The 19,225-nt window shown below is 34.8% G+C and overlaps 1 protein-coding gene across 6 annotated transcripts in view; it reads left to right on the plus strand.

Moving 5' to 3' along the window:
- The window catches only part of AHCYL2 (adenosylhomocysteinase like 2), a 147,081-nt gene that overhangs the window by 27,501 nt on the left and 100,355 nt on the right, over nucleotides 1-19,225 (plus strand). For 2 of the 6 annotated variants that reach the window (XM_054692656.1, XM_054692654.1), the window contains exons 2-3: nucleotides 4,198-4,290; nucleotides 7,502-7,648. The exons of 3 other annotated variants lie outside the window; for them this stretch is intronic. The gene's annotated coding sequence lies outside the window, so the exon portion shown is untranslated. The remainder of the gene's footprint in view (nucleotides 1-4,197; nucleotides 4,291-7,501; nucleotides 7,649-19,225) is intronic. One more of the 6 variants, XM_054692657.1, reaches the window with a different exon arrangement.

Genomic DNA, 19,225 nt, shown 5'->3' on the forward strand with positions numbered 1-19,225 from the left:
TAAGTGGAGGGCAGAGAAAATGATGCCCATTTAGTGTTCTTCCCCCTTTCACGGACATGTGTCATCACAATTCAGATATTAGAAAAACAGCTCTCACACTGCTTTTTCTACCTTACAGCCTGTCTTCTCTGTAGAAATCATTGTGATTCTTGTAGGTCTTCGTATGATTTAGTTTGCCAATCCCATTTCCATCATCCTGGTTATCCTTCTCTGGATCTATTAATGTATGATCAGTGTCATTTGTAAAGGTCATATTCCAAATTATAATTCTCAAGATGTTGTCTGACTGTAGCAATTTTCTTCTTTGTTCAGATCACTCTACCTTTTTAAAATTAACTGAATTTGTGTAAGTGGTTGAAGCAGACACCTCATTCAGAAGGCTCCTCCTGATCTCAAAGTACACTAACCTCTCAACTAATGTTAAAATTGATTTCTTATTAACAGTATACTTTTACAAAAGATTAATGTATTTATATTTAATTCATTTACATTTATCTTTGATTTCATTCCATTGTTTCTATTTGTCCAGGTAGTTTTGATTTTTGAGTATTTCTTTCATGGTATTAGCCCAGGTTTATATTACTCGCAAAATATAAGCTACCATTTAAATCTTTAAGGTGATCTTAAGCACTTACTAAAGGCCAAATACAGAATCCCATGATAACATAAGAGCCTTCTGTGTACATCAATATTAAGCTGTTGATTAATAATCTGAGTATGATTATTTAAGCAATTCTAAATTTATCCTCTAACTAGTGTAAGAAGCCATATTCTGGTTTCAGCAAGATGTATTTGACCTACTTTGTATTATTTTGCTGATTTCTCAGTCTAGTAATTGTGTTGAAAGGAAAACTAGGTCAACATTTTTTTTTCTTATTGAAACTATTCTGATTTCTGGTGCTCACTACAGCCTTCACTTACTCTACCATAGGCTGGATAGGATTTTGCTGGGAATACTTGCTAAACTGTTAACCTATAGTTTCTGGAATCTATTCTTTTTTCTTCCCTTTGAAATTAAGAAAATTGAAATAGCATTTTCTTGTTTCTAATTTAGTTTTTTCCTATGAGAAATCACGAAGATATTGATGTTTTAGATTATAATTTATCTGGTTCCAAAGAGTTGAACATACTAAAAAGCAGCTGGATGCTCTTCTATTATCTTTTCTGTTTCTGGCCTCAGTTCCCTCTTAACCATGTATGTTGTTTTCTTTTTAATCTGGAAGATTATTCTTGATAAAGAAAATGGAAGCAAAATATGAGTGGAATATGTTAGATTTCCTAGTTTATCTTTTTTTTTTTTTAAGGGGATTTTATTTATTTATTTTTTTTGGTATAGCAAAGATGGTAAACTTTTTTTAATTTATTTTTCCCTCCCATCGTTGTTGTACCCATAGCTCTCCTGCTACCATATCACGCATGCACCATCACCATATTCCCTGGTGTTCATTGTTTTTTATCTTTTAACGTGATAAAAGGACCTGTTTTATCAGGGCCTGTTTCATCTTTTTGTATTCAGTTTTGCTGGCAAAAGATTCCACATGTTAGTACTTTTCATAAGCTTATGTTTATCCTCCATTTTGTGTCAAATTCTGCATTAGATTCTTGGACTCCAAAGATTATTTTTTTTCTCTCAAGGAAGTCACAATATAGTTACAAATAGACATTTATAAAAAATTTTACAGAATAGCAAGATAAGGGATAATAGGGAATATTTAAAATTCTATATTGGTGCTGAGGAAAGAACAACTGATGGGGCAGGTTTATCTGATCTTGCAAGGGGGAAGCTCTATTTAAGTAGATTAGTAAAGGATATATAGACATTTGGGTGGCTTGGGATTGGAGGAAGAACATTTCTTTCATGAAGAATAGCATATGCAAATAAATGGAGGCTAAAGGCCACCATGATGTGTTGAGAAATCTTAAAATAATCAGGTATGGTTGGAATATGAAATATAAAGACGAATCCCAGGAAATGAGGCTGGAGAGATATTCAGGACCATATCAGAAAAAACCTTTATACTGTGCTAGAATCTGGACTTCAGTAGGTATATGAGTTGTCTACTCAATGCCTAGTTTTTACTTCTTCCTTATTAACAGCACTCTGGGCAGTATGCACTAGAAAACCTATTCTTGGAATTAGATTCAGTTGGATACGACAGTAACCCATTACATGACATGTGACAGTAATTCCTAATAACAGTGGTTTATGTGCATTTGGGCTGGTTTTCTCACAAAATATGCTGTTGTTGTTCATATGAAACCTTCATTGTTTCACACCTTTTGCAGTATACTTAGTACTTACTATATTCTGAGTAAGTTTTATATATATATAAATATCTGTGATTGACTCTGCTCAGTTATGACCCTCAGAATGTATATACTGCATTTATTAAAAAAATGTAAAGATAAGAATTGCAAGTTTGGCATGGTAACTTCATAAAATTAGGGATGCTAGATTCCTGTCATTTGGCTCCATTATTCTTAGTATGCTACTTCCATTCTTAGGATTTCGTGGTTCAGGGTGACTGCTGGAACTCAGGGCATCTGTATTAGAGACAGCAAGAAGTAGGATGGGCAAAATGCAAAAGAAGGGCTTGCCAGAAACTCCACACAAGTTCCTATTACCTTTTATCTGATAACCCCAGGTTAATGGTGAAATTTAGGATCACTAGAATTTGAATGAAAGGATTTTAATTAATAGATTGGAATAACTAGGGTGGGAGGGAGGAGGAGATGACATAGTTGAATGGCATGACCTAAGGGTTTTTATAAGAGAGTGAAGAAATAGTGTTCTAGCAGAGTATGGCAAGTGCAGAGGCTCTCAGAGGGGAGTATACCAGATGTTTTTAAGGATTAGCAAGGAGGCCAGTGTGACTGGAATAGAGTAATAGAGGATAAGTTGTAGAGGTGAGGCTAACAGGTAACAGGGAGATAGATCCTATATAATCTGAATAGGTCATATTAAAGATTTTAGGCTTTAGCTTCCAAAACCATTGGAAGCTTTTGAGCAGAGTGACATGATCTGACCTAATTTTAGCAAGATTATTCTGGCTAGAAGTTTGAGAACAGACTGAACAGGGTCCTGTGCAGTAGCTGGAGACCAGTTACTAGGTTATTGCAATAACCAGATGACAGATGATGATAGTTTAGACCAGAGATAGCGTGAAATGGGAGAAGTGGTTGGATTCTGCATATATTTTGAAAGTAGAGCAAGTAGGATATGCTAGTGAATTTGATGAATGTTTGCAAAAAAGGAGATAAGGATGACTTTAAAACCTTTGACCAGAAAACCTGTAAGGCTGAGAGCAATAGGGAAAAGTTCTCCCAGATGAAGATAATTATATTGGTGCAGTGTAGTCATTATATTCCTGTTTCTTGTCTCTGTATCCTTTCTTCTCAGTGCACATTTAACTGGCTTTCACTACATTCATTCACTATTTTGCTCAATTAAAAAAAAAAATATCAGCCAAGCAATTATAAAGTGTCCCGGTCTTTATCAGTTAGGTTTCTTTGGTTGCAAAGCAAATTGACTTAAATGAGAAAGACAGGAGTGTGGGGAGGGAGGAGGGTGTTATAGGGATAATAGGGGTAACTCACACAATCAAAGGAAATGCTAAAATAATCCCAACTTGGAAGAGCCCTGAACTGAAGTGGCATCTCACAGAGGTCTTAAGTAATATCATGAACATAATATTTTTATCAAAGCAACCAACCCTATCTGAATAAATTACTCATTTCATTGATCTAGATGCTGAGGTAGGAATAGTGGGAAGGAGGCATCCAAAACTGAATAAAATATGGTAGTACAGTCAGAGGATTATAATAGAGAATTAATAAATCAGCTATAAAACATTCAAATTAGAATATAATAAATACCACATATGCCATAAAAGATAGAAAATGGATGATTTCATATTAACAAAGAGCTTACTTTAATATATAAAAATAAGTTTTAAAGGAACGATATGAGATAAGATTGAAGAGAGACTTTTTTGTTCACTAATGCTATATAATGTACCTTGTTTAAGTTGTGAAGACATGAGGGAGAAATCTAGAACAATATTAAGATCATAGAATTGATGAATTTTGGTGACATTTGTGTGTTGAGAGGATGCTCTGTGTGATAAGAATGGTGGGTGAATTTCTAGTTTTGTATAATTGAATTAATGGCAGTACCGCCTCCTATTTATTTCACAGTTCTTATAACATGGAAGTATAAAGCTCTGAAAATACCAACTTATCTGTTTTAAGAAAAATCAAGGAGGGGCAATATCTACAAAGCAAGATGAAGTGAGAAATAATTTCTTCTGAAGACTTTTTGGAAAAATTTGATATTTCTATATATTCCCTTTTATTGTTAGTTCTAATTTAAATTAATTTCCAAGTCTGAATTTTAGCAATTGTGGGATGATCTTTGAACTCGTATGCTCTCTTGCTTTTACCAACTAGACCCTAAGGAAATTCAGCTTGACAGAGTACTGCGATATAGCCAAGTGGTAAAACCTAGTTTTGGAAAAGCTGTAACTTTGAAGGCAACATTAGTAGCTCTTGGTGGAGTTTGTGCTTTCTCAGAGACAGCATTAATGCTGGGTTTGAATCTTCCTTTGTTCAGACAAAAAAATATTTGAAGATTGTTTGGTGGGTTGTAAGGAAAATCCTCAGGGGTTAAAAAAAAAGAAAAGAAAAGAGGGAATTACAAACTAAAATGATAAGTACATAAGCTAAAGTTATGGCTGCTCCTGGTAAGCCACATAGTAACAGGAAACTTTCCTGTCTCCCTTCATAAAACTGAGTTCCTCAAAAGATTGCCACATCATTGAAGAGATGATCTAGAAAAACATCTGCCCAGTGACATAGAGAGATGTCAAAGAAGTTTATCCATGTTGTGAGATCTCTGAATGGAAAATTTTTTCTGAGAATTTGTTACCATGGGCTTGTCGTCATGTAACTTTGGTAAAAATAATCCTCTTTCCTTGCAATTCAGGAAACCTAAAGTCAAGAAATGAACATACAAAGTACTCCCAAATTAGATTGAAGCAAATGCAAAACTTCTTTATAGTAATCCTTAGTTTAGGCCACACAGGTTAAAAGTGCCCTAAGGGTTGAGTTTGTTTTTTTTTTTTTCCAAAAATAGAACTTTAAAAAATATAGTCACTGAAATCTAAAACTCAGTGGGCAGCAGGAATGGTAGAATGGATAAATTGTGGCATATTCATACGATGGAATAGTATACAGCAAGGGAGAGGAGTACAGTGCTGTTATGCCCAACATCATGTTTGAATGAAGACAATGCTGAGTAAAGGAAGCGAGACACAGAATAATACAAACAATATAATTTCATTTATATGAAAATAAAACACCAAACATCGTGTTAGAAGTAATTTTTGCAGAAGGAAGGAAAGGACAGATTTTGGGAGGGGGTTCTAAAAGCATTACAGGGTGCTAGTAATGTTGCAGTTGTCAGCAATTGTGACATGGTTGTTGCACTTTGTGATAATCCATTGAGTTTATAATTTGTATACCTGCTTAATCTAATAGAGAACAGAAAAGGAAAATATGATAAATATAGAAAATACAAGATAAATAGCACAATAAATTCTGGTAGAAGTAACTCCAAATGCATCAGTAATAATACTAAAGTAAATAAATTACATTAACGTTTAAAAGAGATTTTGTCTGTTGTAGCATGTTTCCACGATGACTGATATTACTTTCTTTCCTCTGCATGTGTGCCATATTCCCACTTAGCAGTGGAGTTTACTCCTCTATTCATATTGATTCTGGGCTGGCTTTAATGACTTGTTAGACCAATACAATGTACCAGAAGTGACATTCTGGGACTTTCAAGGCTAGGTCATAAGGAGTTATACAGTTTCAGTCTAGCCTTTTTGAACATTCTTTTTTGGAATGTTCTCCCATGGAACACTCAATCTGGGAACCCAGCTGCTATGCTGTGAGAAGCCCAAGCCAGATGGAGAATCCAGCTAAACTCACAGTCAACAGCCAACATCAGCTGCCAGCCATGTGAATAAGCGAAGGAGTCATCTTGGACATTCCAGACCCAGAAGGCAAAACATGGAGAAAAGCCCAAGCATCAGATACATGGACCCAGTCTAACCACATTCAACCATTAGACCCACGCTACCTGAAGGCCCAAATGTCATGGAACAGACACAAATCATTTATTTCTGCTGCAATCTGTCGGAATCCCTAAACCCTGACAATTATAACTATAATAAAATGGTTGTTGTAGTTTTATGTCATTCCACTTTGGGGTAGTTTGTAGCAATAGAGAATTGAAAAAGAATTTGGTACCTGGAAGTGAGGTGCTGTTATTATCTAAAATAGGAATTGGCTTTTGGACTTGGTGGGGAGTAGAAACTGGAGGGACCTTGAGGAGCCTGTTAGTAAAGCTTGAACTGCATGGGAAGAGTATCATTGGAGACTTAGTAGAGAAACCTTTCTTATATATTGGTACAGGGTTTGTTAGCACTGTCATGTGTAGCAACATGGAAGATGATGTATCTGATGAATTCAGGTCATCTTCAGAAATTTCTAGGCAGAATATTCAAAAGGGTTACCTAGCTTTTTCTAATTGCCTATAATAAAGTACAACCAGAGAGATGAATGATCTAAAAAATGGACTATTCAGTTATTCAATTATTTTAAATCAGACCTTGTAGAAGAAATATTTCTAACCCAGGAACTGTTGTGGTAGAAAATAAAACTTTTTCTCATTCCCAGTTCATCTAGATGGCTAGTGACTTTTAAAGAAATGGCTTCAGTGCAAAGATAAAAATCAAGATGCTACCAATAAAACATTAACTCAAAGTAAAGAATTCAAGGGTGCAACTATAAATCCTGTGGTTGAGACTTCAGAAAGATTTAAGGCAGTGCTCATGGAATCTTTCAGTTAAAGAAGATGTCTAATAATCTTAAGGGAATACCCCGTAGACTATCACTGTTAAACAATGGGTGTTCTAAGGAGGACAAGAGTATTTTCTTACATGATTTAAGAAGGTAGGTATGACTGTCTACTGGAGTGAACCTCCTTATAAGATTCACAGAAAATCTATAAGGTTTTAAATAAATTGTACTAATAAAAACAACCTCAGCTTGTGTTAAAAGGAATAGAGACAGGAAAAAATGAAAACAGGCCTTTGGACTTCCAGCCATCTACAATCAGAAAGCAGTCTAAGAAGGCTATTCCATTGCAAAATTAACCATCTCTCATGTAAAGGATGACTCAGATTGCACCCAAGTGTATTTGGAAAATCATTCTCAGGGAGTAGAACTGGGTTATATCAAGAAACTGGTGATATGTCTCTGATTAAATTTCAGAATTGCTATGAACCCAAAACTGCTGCTTTTCTCCTTTGCCTTCCCCTTTATTCCTCATATTTTGGATGAATGTGTATATTTTGGTTATCCTGAGTCAGTCTCACTGTTGTGCGTTTGTGTGTTGGGTGTGTGGGAGCAGATAATTTGTCTCTTTATTCAGATCAAAAGGAACTATACTCCAGTAGCTGTACCTGAGGAACTGCATCTGAGGAACCTCAGTCACACCTGGACCTGAATTAGATATCAAGATTCTGGACACCAAGCTGATGCCATAATGAGAGGAAACTTTTGAAGGTCTTAGGAGAGGGTGAGTGTATTTTGCATGTGGGAGGGACTTGTTGGGGCCAGAGGGCGGTATGTGGTAGCTTGTCTCCAAAGTGGCCATATCAGTTTTTTTCCTTTCTTGCCATTCAGAGGTGGAGTTTGTTTCTCTCCTCCCCTTGAATCTAGGCTGGCTTTAGTGACTTGCTTGACCAATTGAATGTCACTTTCTGGGACTTCTGAGGATAGGTCATAAGAAGCCTTGGAGCTTCTCACTGGGCCTCTTGAAATTCTCTCTCTTGGAATACTCACTCAAACCCAGCCACTATGCTGTGAGAAGCCCAAGCCAGATGGAGAGGACACTTTTAGGCACTAGTTCATAGCCCCAGAGAGCTACCAGCAAACAGCCACATCAACTGTCAGCCATGAGAGTGAGTGAGGAGCCATGTTGGAAAGTCCAGCACTAGCAGACATCACCTGGAGAAGAACTGAGGTCCCAGACATATGGCTCCTGTTGAGACTTCCCAGGCATCTTCATCCATTCAAGTCATCCCATCTGAGATCCCAGACATTGTGGATCAGAGACAAGCTTTTTCTGCTGTGCCCCGCTAGAATTTCTGGCCCACAGAATCATGAGAATAATAAAATGATCACTGTTTAACTAAGTTTTGGGGTAGTTTTTTATGCAGTAATAGATAACTGGAACATTGTCAGATTTGAATAGAAAATAATCCAACTCTGTGTAGCTTCTATGAGCCATACCTAAGACATAAGGAATATGAGAGATTGAAAGCAAAGGTGTGAAAAAGCATATTCTAAAAGAAAACTGGTATAACAGGATAATAGTTGGCAAAAATAACTTAAGGCAAAAATCATTGTTAGAATTAAAATCAATGACAGAAAGTTATAAAATAATCAGCCAGGATGCTATAATTCCAAATCATTATATGCCAATGGTATGGCTTCAAAATATGTATATGGCTAGAATACAGATAGAATACAGAATATGTAAATAGGCCATAGGAAGAAAATATGTAGATACAATTATACAATAAACTTGGTACAGAGCAAGGAAATTTTAACCTATTTTTCAGTAATTGGTGATCAGACAAAAAATTTGAGATGTGAACTAACAACCAACAAGCTTGATTTGGTAGGCCTGCACAAACCCTGCACCTAATATATTTTTTTAAGCAGGTTTTAAAAAATTGAACACATAATTCATAAAGCCAGTCTGAACAAAAGCCAAATAATGGCTATTATGCACCTGCTCTCTAGTTCAATTCAGATAAGATTGAAATTAAGCAAAAAGATGGCCAAAATAACTTTATGTATTTGGAAATTTAAAGACACACTTCTTAATAATCATAGGTCAAAGAAAAAAAAAAAAAGAAAGTTAGAAGTAAAACTGACTCAACCAAAACTGAGTCAAGAAGGAATACAAATCTGAATAAAGATATTACCTAGTGGGCCTCCCGGGTGGCGCAGCGGTTGAACTCTGGGTTGCGAAGCTGCCCGCAGCCTCTGCAGTGCCGGTTCAATCCCTGGCTGCCAGCGAGGGTCCCACATGGTGCGCAGACCTCGCCTGCCGCCCGCTGCTCCCCTCAGCAGTGTATCATCAGTCTGCCTGTTCTGTTCCCCGCTCTGGCTCTGGTGAATTCTCTCACCCTCCCGTGTTTCTGACTGTACCCAGTGCTTGTATAAATAAATAAATAAATCTTTTTAAAAAAAAAAATTACTTAGTAAGTAAAAATCTAACTGATAGAAAAGAGGCACAGATGGAATTTTTTAAAGTTTTATGAAAATTTTATTGACATACAATAAGCTGTGAATATTTAAAACGTACAATGTGTCAAGTCTGGACATAGCTGTACAACTATGAAACTGTCATCACAATTAAAATGAAGAACATATCTGTCTTCTATAAAATCTTTTTGCCCCTTCCTACCACCCTGCCTCATACCTAGGCAAACACCGATCTGCTTTTTGTTAGAATAGACGAGTTTATGTATTTTAGAGTTTTATATAAATGGAGTCATTCAATGTAAACTGTTTTTGGGAGTGTGAGGGGTGGAGTGTTACACTTTCACTTGGTATTGTTATTTTGAAATCTGTTAGTTGTTGAGTGATCAAAGATTTGTTTCTTTTCTTTGCAAGTAGTATTCCACTGTATGGCTGGATCACGCTTTGTTTTTTCACTTGTTGACAGACTTTTGGCTTTTCAGTTTGGGGCTATTATAAATAATGCTGCTATGACCATTGTGTGCAAGTGTTTGCACACACATGCTTTTTTCCTTCTTTGTTAAATAAATATCAAGGAGTATAATAGTCGGATCATATAAGTGCATGTGTAACTTTTAAGAAACTAGTTCTATTTTTCTTTCTGTGTTTTATTGGATTATTTTTTCTCATTCTCTCTTATTCCTATTTGTTTTAATTGTTACTTTAAAATTTAATGGTATACATCTTCAAATTATCACAATTTGCCTTTAAACATTGTTATACAACTTCATCTACAACGTAAAAAGCTTATAATAAATAGTTTACAGTAGTTCTTAGATGATAGAAGAAATGCTCCCCTTTCTTTTCTCTCAGCCTTTGTGCTGTTTTTCTCATACATTTTCTCTTCGTTGTGAATCCCACACCAACTTGTATTATTGTAGTATCAATAGTAAACTATCATAGAAAGAGAGTTAAATAATAAGAAAAAAATCTTAAGTACCCACATAGTTATTCTTTCTGGTGCTCTTTATTCCTTTGTGCAGATTTATTTTGACATTTCTAGTGTGCGCCGGCTAGTAATGAATTCTTTTGTGTGCTAATGTATAACTAATAAATGTCTTTATTTCACCGTTGTTTTTGAAAGATTATTTTTTTTTAAAGTACAGATTGATTTTTAAAGGCCCAACAGATTTTAAATAAACAGATTTTAAATAAATTGACATAAAATTACATATAACAGTTAATATATAAAATTCAACAGCTGGGTTAAACAATGACTTTGTCTTTCAATATCCAGTATACTTATTAAGATACAATAATAATCATTAAAATACATGCTTAAAAAAAGAATAAAAACAAGGAGGTGAGAGGGAGCATGAAGAAGTGGGAGTCACTGTTCTAAGTGCTTGATATATTTGATCACTTAATGCCTACACACTTTGAGGTGAATGTTATCCCTTTTTGTATATAAGGAAACTGAGTCTCAAAGAGATTAGGTATCCCAGTTAAGACTGCATAGTTAGGGCCTCCCTGGTGGCGCAAGGGGTTAAGATGAAACCTACAAAGCTATCCACAGCCACTGCAGCATGAGCTCTATCCCCGGCCAGAGAGCTACCCACATGGCACAACAGACCTCTCCTGCCTCACCCGCTGCTCCCCTCAGCAATGTATGAAAGATTATTTTTTTGCTGAGTATAGAATACTAGGTTGACACTTTTAAAATTGTTTTGAAGCTATTATACCAATATTGACTTTCTTACATTGTTTCTGATGTAAAGCCTGCTACTATCCTTATCTTTGTTCCTCAATACATAATTATTTTTTTCTGGCTGCTTTTAAGATATTCTTAAAAGAGGCTTGAACATTTTGATTATGTAATTGATGCCATTTTCTTTTTGTTTCTTCATGGGGTTCATTGAGCATGTTGGATCTGTTGGTTTACTGTTTTTATTAAATTTGGGAAAAAATGGCCATTATTTCTAAATATTTGTCCTCCTCTCTCCTTAAAGAACTCAAATTACATATATATTATATTGCTAAAAGTATTTCCACAATTATTAACGGCTTTCCCCCCTCTCCCCCCTTTGTCCTCTCTGGTTCACTTTGGATAGTTTCTGTGTTTGTGTCTTCACATACACTCATTTCTTGGTTTTGTCTAATGTGCTGTTAATCCCATCCAGTATATTTTTGAAAGTTTGATTTAGGCCTTTAGAAAACATATTTCCTGTGTTTCTGTTTAATTTTTTGAATATAGGATACGATCTAATAACTGTTTTAATGACCTTGCCTCTTAATTCAATATTTGTATCAATCTGGGTTGGTTTCCACTGATTGATTTTTCTTCTCTTTCTGGTTTATCTTTTCCTGCTTCTTTGAATATCTGGTAAATTTGCTTAGATTGCAAACATTGTGAATTTTACCTTGTTGGGTACTAGATCTTTTTTCTGTTTATAGCAGTTAAGTTGTTGATACAGTTTGATCCTTTCTGGTTTGGCTTTTAAGATTTCTTAGGTGGGGCCAGACCAGTTTTCCATCTAGGGTATTATTCCTCAAATTTTTCTATGTACTCTACCTAATGCTCTGTAAATAATGGGGTTTGCTAGTTTGGTTGGTGAGAGCAGGTTTTTATTCCTGTCTCCAAACTTTACTTAAACTTACTAAAGTTTTATGTTTTGGCTGTTTTTTAGGTAATTCCTTTTGCTTTGATTCTGGCAGGATTCTGTGGTTATCTTTTAAAACAAAGAGATTTATTATTTCTGTGATTGCATGATTAGAACAATACTTTTTTGTACTGTAGACCCTGAACTCAGTATCAGTATCTTATTTCATATTAACTTCCAAATAGCATCAGGTGGTCATTTTTTACTTTAAAACAAGTCTACTTATCTGGTCTGATTTGATCTTGTGACCTCAAGGAAGAAACCTCCCAGGAATAGAATAAAGAAACATTTTACATCCTGAGGCTTTAAAAAACAAAATGAAGATCCAAATATTAAAACCATTTTAATATCTTTAAACATTCTACAATGGGATCAAATGAAGATCCAAATATTACAAAACCATTTTAATACCCTCCTTTCGAAAACATTCTACAATGGGATCATTTTTTAAAGGAAGTTCTGTCTTCCAGCCTAGTTAATAAATTATTTAATTTGAACACTGTTTTGTTACAAATAATTGATTTACAAGATTTCCTGGGTAGGAAGACTTGTGTACTAGCTGAATAGTTTAAGGGAAATGATAAGGGTATGAATTCTGTTGGTAGCAGTAACAGAAGGAAAGAAAGGTATGGGGTTAGGGTGGATTTTGAATAGAGTGACTCTAAACGTAAGGTTGAGAGAATTTGTTAGTCTTCTCAGAGACGAAGTAGGGTTGTTTAAAAGAATGAGGAGTAGGAAAATTCAGTCTCTGATGTGATAGAAAAGGTTTGGAATAGCTGTTTGGAGGCCATTGTAAGTCAATATGATTTTCTTCTAAGCATGAAAATTCTAGCTTGTTGCTTTAACCCTTGCTTTTTCTGGTTCATTATGCAATTCTGTAAAAGGATTGGGAATGAAAATTTTTTTTAAAGGAATCTTTTTTCAAGAAATTGAAAATTGAAATAATTGGTTTTTGGAGCTTTATTTTTGGCAATCTGAAATAGTATAGTTTTTATTGTGTCAATAATGGATAGAATTATAGTTCTAGGAATGTGGGCAAATTTCACATTTCTTCATATTTTTATAAAGGTAAAATCCAATTAAAATGCCCCAGAGTATAAAACAGTAGAAGACATGATAGAGATGGGTCCAGTGTTGCTCAGAGGCTAATGAGGATGGGACAACAACCTCTAGGTGTTTACATTTATATGTATGTTTGTAATTAGTGATTAGAGCTAGCATGTTTAGGGCTACAGTCTTTTCTTTCTCCCATCTATGGCCTCCCTAATGTGTATATTTTGTAGGTAGGGAGGTACATAGGTAGGTATGTACCTGTATAGGTGTCTGTAAACATAAAGCTAGCATCAGTTATTTTTAGTGCTGCATTCATTTCTTTTTGTCCCATTTGTGACCTTCCCTGAGTTATTCCTCAAGAGTGTACCTACCCTGTTGAACTGAATTTAATTTAGTTTTTGTTAGAAGGTTTGATTGGTTCATAGAGATTCCTGGTGGACAATCCACAGGCAAGTAAATGAATAGCTCTGTCCTGAGATGACCAACTTTCCTACCCATACCAGGAATGATTGTTCTGCCAAAGCCTTCTCATGGTGTTGGAGAATACACCCCCTCCCTGCAAAGTAAATTCTAGGTATATCAAGCCAACTACTTTTAGAACAGTATCCTTTGCAGAGTGAGAATGAAAGATTGTGCCATATAAAATATAATGGTAATGTGAGGTGACATAGTGACAGACATAATTAGATAGAGTTGTATGTATTCTAGAGCAGTAGTTATCACACTATTTAGTCTCAGGATCTTTTTACAATCTTAAAATTTGAGGTTTCCAAAAACCTTTTGTTTATGTGGATCTATTGGTATTGACTGCATTAGGAAGCTGATAATTTTATTTATTTATTTTTTTTTTTTTTTAATAAATTTTATTGTTATATTCCCCATACAATTGCAGCCCCCCCATTCTGACCCCAATCCCTCCCCTCCCACCCCCGCCCCCCATACAGTGTCTCTGGTTCATAGTTTTTTGTTGATTTTGATTTTCACTTTCTTACAGTTATTCATTTTCCTGGTCCCTTATTTAAGTTTTCTAGATTCCTGCTATGAGTGAGACCATCCGGTATTTTTCTTTTTCTTTTTGGCTTATTTCGCTGAGCATGATCCCTTCCAGCGCCATCCATGTTGCTGCAAATTGCATGTGTTTATCTTTTTTGAATGCTGAGTAATATTCCATGGTATATATGTACCACATCTTCTTGATCCAGTCATCTATTTTTGGGCATTTGGGTTGTTTCCAAAGCTTAGCTATTGTAAACAGTGCTGCTATAAACATAGGGGTGCAGGTGTTCTTTGGAATTGATGTTTCTGTGTCCTTTGGGTAAATACCTAGGAGTGGAATTGCTGGATCATATGGAAGCTCTATGTAGGAAGCTGATAATTTTAAAATATTTAAAATAACAATAAGCCCATATATTACTATCTACTTGAACTGAGAAAAAAAAAACATTAATTTATTTGAAAATAATAAGTCTATTATGTTAATACAAATTATGCTTCTACGAAAAATAAGTCTTTTCTAAAACAAACATTTAAAGGGAAGAAAGGCATTGTTTTATATTTTTGCAAATCTCTTTGACATCTGCCTTTATAAAACACAGCTTGAGTCTCATAGCTGCTTTTGCATTCAATTTAGTGCATTGCCACACATCATGTATCCTTAGGAAAACTGCTATAGACTTATGAGATAATGAGAATAAAATTAGACAGATATTTTGTTAGTATTATCATGAAAATATGTTTGATCTCAAGCACCCCTGAAAGTGTTGTTCTCTCCAGAGAGTTCTGGACCACATTTGAGATCTCTGTTCCCAAACTGTTCATGTTTGGGGAAAGAGATTTGCAAGAGTTGTCACCATTGGGTAAAGCAAAATTTCCCATATGTGTAATCAGTACTGGCTGTTTAACCTAGTAATTAAGCAGTATAACATCCAGACTCCAGAATTGAAGTGGGCGGTATTGTCAAAACCTCCAAGCACTTAACTGGGAATCAATCCCAGTTTGTGTGCTTTTAAAAAATAGTTGTTTGGTATTTTTGTATGCTATTGCTAACCAGTGAAAGAAAAAAAAATTGAACTAAATCCTGGAGAAGAATCAACAAATTTTAGAGATGTAATGACCATTAAAGATAATCTAGTCAGAGAATTTTGATTTTCAGATTTGAAAAGTACCTGAATGGTCATCTAATCCAATTCTTAAGCTTTAGAATAATTGTAACTAGTACTTGTAATATATAGGCTGAGTGCTTTACATACAGTAATCTATGTTAACTTTCTCTCCCTGCAATCTCTCCCTTTCTATTTTCTTTCTCCTCTCTGTTATTTTAATCTTTACTGTTTCTTTTTCATGGTTTTAATAGAAAATGTCAAACATGTATCCATGACAATTTCCAACAATTGTTCCTTCCTGGCCAATTTCATGTTTATCTCTACCCATTCCACCTATTGCCCTGGAATGGGCACAAAATTCTAGATATTTTATAATTTCCTTTATGCATATCATATGAACATATAAACTTAAAAGATAAGGACACAATTCTGTTATCACACTAAAAAAAATTAACAGTAATTCTTTAATAGCCTCAAAAACCCACTGAGTACTGACATTCCTTAGTTGTGTCATTCACACACATTGTGTTTCAATGTGTTTATTAGGAATAAAGGATTTGAAACACAGTTTTACAAATTGATTTCTATATTAAAAGTCATTACTCCCAAAGCATATTGCTTAACCATTTTTCTTCAAATTCATGTAGGGAAGACATCTAATAGTGTTCTTTTCTTTCTGTCTGTGAAACTTTAGTTTTGGGAAACTTGGTTTTAATGGCCAAGGGAAATCAGTGTTATACAATGCAATTGATTGAGGTGTCTCCTAATTTTTTTTCTTCTACAATTTGTATTGTAAAGACTGAGTCATTGTCTTGTAGAGCTTCCCTGAATCTGAATTTTGCAGGTTGTATCTCTCTGGTGTCTTTTAACATGTCCTTTGTTCTCTGCCTTTCATATAATTGATACTTACATATAGAAGCTTGAGAGTGTGGTAAGTACTTCCACAATGGGGTGCATATGTCTGGGTTTTTTGTGTATGTGTGTGATGTCAGTAGCTATTGATGCTCTTTTCTTTCTTATCCATTAAATTATGAAGATCTGCAAAATGGTGATATTCTAATCTATCTTTATAAGATAGAATACTTGTATAAAAAGAAACTTCCCCATAGCTACTACTTGATTACACAGTGGTACAATTCTAATAGGAAAGTCAAGATGAATGCTTGATTGTCTCCATTTACCAATTTTGAAAATAGTGAGCTGGCTCACGAGTATATTCCAGTGGTCACCAGTTAGGGTTTTGTTTTGTTTTTGGTGTTATTATAAACTCCTACATTTATACATTTTTCTAATTTTAATCCATTGCTGTTATTACACATTCCTTTTTCTAGTAATTTTACTTACTTTTTTTTTCTAATAGAACAAATTTGAAGATAAGGAGCATAGTGCTTGGCTTTCAATAATGTTTTTGAGTAAATGAGTGAATGCACTGACTGCATTTTAAAATATGAGTTTCTTTTAAAGGCATGACAGAGGAACAATGTCAGGTATGACTTCCCTGCTTGATCTGAAAAAAGACAACATAACAGTGAAGAACATTCTGGGTGAATGTGAAAGGGAAATGTTTTTTTTTAAAAAAGTCTTATGTCATTGCTTTTTTTTGAAGTGGATCTTTTCATTGTATTTTTGTCCAAAGGAGTGAATTAGAATCTTTGTTTTTACTTCTCTTGCTTTAAGATAAAAAACAGTTGAAAGCAACTTTCTCTCCCTCCTTGTTCTTTTCTCCCTTAATATAAATGGCAAAGAACATTCATATCATAACATACATACTCCCCATGAGTTTACTCATTTACTTTACAACTAACTCCCCTCCTCTAAATTTGCAGGAAAGTAAAGCAAAACGTAACCTCACACCCAATATGGCTAGCACTGTTCTGAAGACTTTTACAGATTACCTATACGTCGTCGTTCATTCTTACTACAACCCTACTATGCAGACAGGATTATTACCATCCTCTGCATTTTAAGCAAGTTAAGGCACAGAGATTAAGTAACTAGCCCATGGTCATACACCAGTAAATATTAGAGCCAGGCCTCAGGTCATGCATTCTTTCTCCAGGACTGTGCTATTAAATGACTTTAAGTGACTTTACCACAGACTTTCTTATGCAGGGTAAGATGGTGTTCATTAAAGGATTTTACAATCATATAATAAAATACATGTAGCATCACAAAATGTGGCATTTTATAACAACAAGTAATTATGACTAAGCCAGTTTTTTTTTTTAGGTTTTTTTTTTAATAAATTTTATTTTTATATTCCCCATACAATTGCAATCCCCTTATTTTGACCCCAATCCCTCCCCTCCCCGCCCCCCACTCCACATAGCTTGTCTCTGGTTCATAGTTTTTTGTTGATTTTGATTTTCACTTTCTTATAGTTATTCATTTTCCTGGTCCCTTATTTAAGTTTTCTAGATTCCTGTTATGAGTGAGACCATCCGGTATTTTTCTTTTTCTTTCTGGCTAAGCCAGTTTTTTTTTAAATGGAACTTTAGCCTCAGAAAAATGAATCTTAACTTTTTCCTTAGGTCATTACTTCATGACATAATATGAATTAGTGGATCATAAGGTAGTATGAATTATGAAAGCACAAGTTATTATCTTTGTGTCTTATTGTAAAAAAAATAGAATTTGTAGAATTTGCAAATCCTAAACATTATTAGTAGGGTTAGTACATTTAACATAATTTATTTGCCATCACTTTCTTTTTGATTAGGTAACTTGTTTTATGTGGTTACTAACAGATTCATTGCATTCTCATACATGAGCCCTGAAGAGGGAGTCATCTGAGTTTCATTACCTCTCCTTACTTCCCTCATTATTATGAGTATATTCATGAATAAAGATAAAATAACTCACAAACACTATAATAATCATTAATTATCACACCAATGACTGTAGCATATAAAATATAGTCTGCTGAGTGTACAAGACTCCCTGCTTACTGGCTATACGTCATTCCTTTTCCTCCCACTCAATAAAATGCAATATGAGAATGAAAGTGATATTAGTAGGAAAAACTTTGAATCTAATTGAGTTTGCTCATAAAAAGTATTTAAATTGTATTAGGAATAAACGATTTAGAACACAGTTTTACAACTTGATTTCTAGATTAAAAAACATTACTCCTAAAGCATATTGCTTAACCATTTTTCTTCAAATTGATGCAGTGAAGACATCTAATAGTGTTCTTTTCTTTCTGTCTGAAATTTTAGTTTTGGGAAACTTGGTTTTAATGGCTAAGGGAACGGAATTTTGGAAAAAGGAAGCCAAGAAATAACAATGCTGAATTTTTTCAGTACTATGAACCAGTAGTACTTAAAAGTTATATGCATATATATATATATATATTATATGCACATATATATATATTATATATATATTACCTCTTCAGCTAATGTCAGTGCCTGGATATGGCCTTGAAAATATTCTAGCAAAAGCCATGTGTTCATTATAACCACAAAATAAAACTTACCTGAGGGAACCTGACATATACATAAAACTTGTTTCAAGTAGAAAATAAATAAAAACAGAAACAAGGGCCTCCCCGGTGGTGCAGCAGGTTGAGCACAGCGCTGTGAAGCTGTCCGCAGCCTCTGCAGCGCAAGTTCGATTCCCGGCCGGCCAGGGAGATTCCCACATGGCGCGGCAGACCTCTCCTGTCTCACCCACTGCTCCCCTCAGCAGTGTATTTCGGTTGTCTGCCTGTTCTGCTCCCCGCTCTGTCTCTGGTGAATCCTCTCACCCTGCCGTGCCTCTGGCCTGTATCCCAGCTCTTGAATCAAAATAAATAAATCTTTAAAACAAAACAAAACAAAAAAATAGCAACAAGTATGAGTATTTAAGGATCTAACATTTTGAAGTCGTTCAAATATTTATAGCAACTCTCTCGACTCTCCATTGAACTACAGTATAATCCTAGGAAAGAGGTTGACTGTGTGTAAACTAATATATGGTATTGAGAATAAGATTCAAATGTGATTTCTTCTAAACTAAGAAATTCATTTTAAAGATTGTTCACTTTTACCAATTTATTTCACAGTCAACACTTACTGTTTGTTTATTAGTTGTGAAAAAATGCTT

This window comes from Talpa occidentalis, unplaced genomic scaffold, assembly GCF_014898055.3.
Source record: "Talpa occidentalis isolate TD23 unplaced genomic scaffold, MPIMG_talOcc4v2.1, whole genome shotgun sequence".
NCBI classification, from domain to species: Eukaryota; Metazoa; Chordata; class Mammalia; order Eulipotyphla; family Talpidae; genus Talpa; species Talpa occidentalis.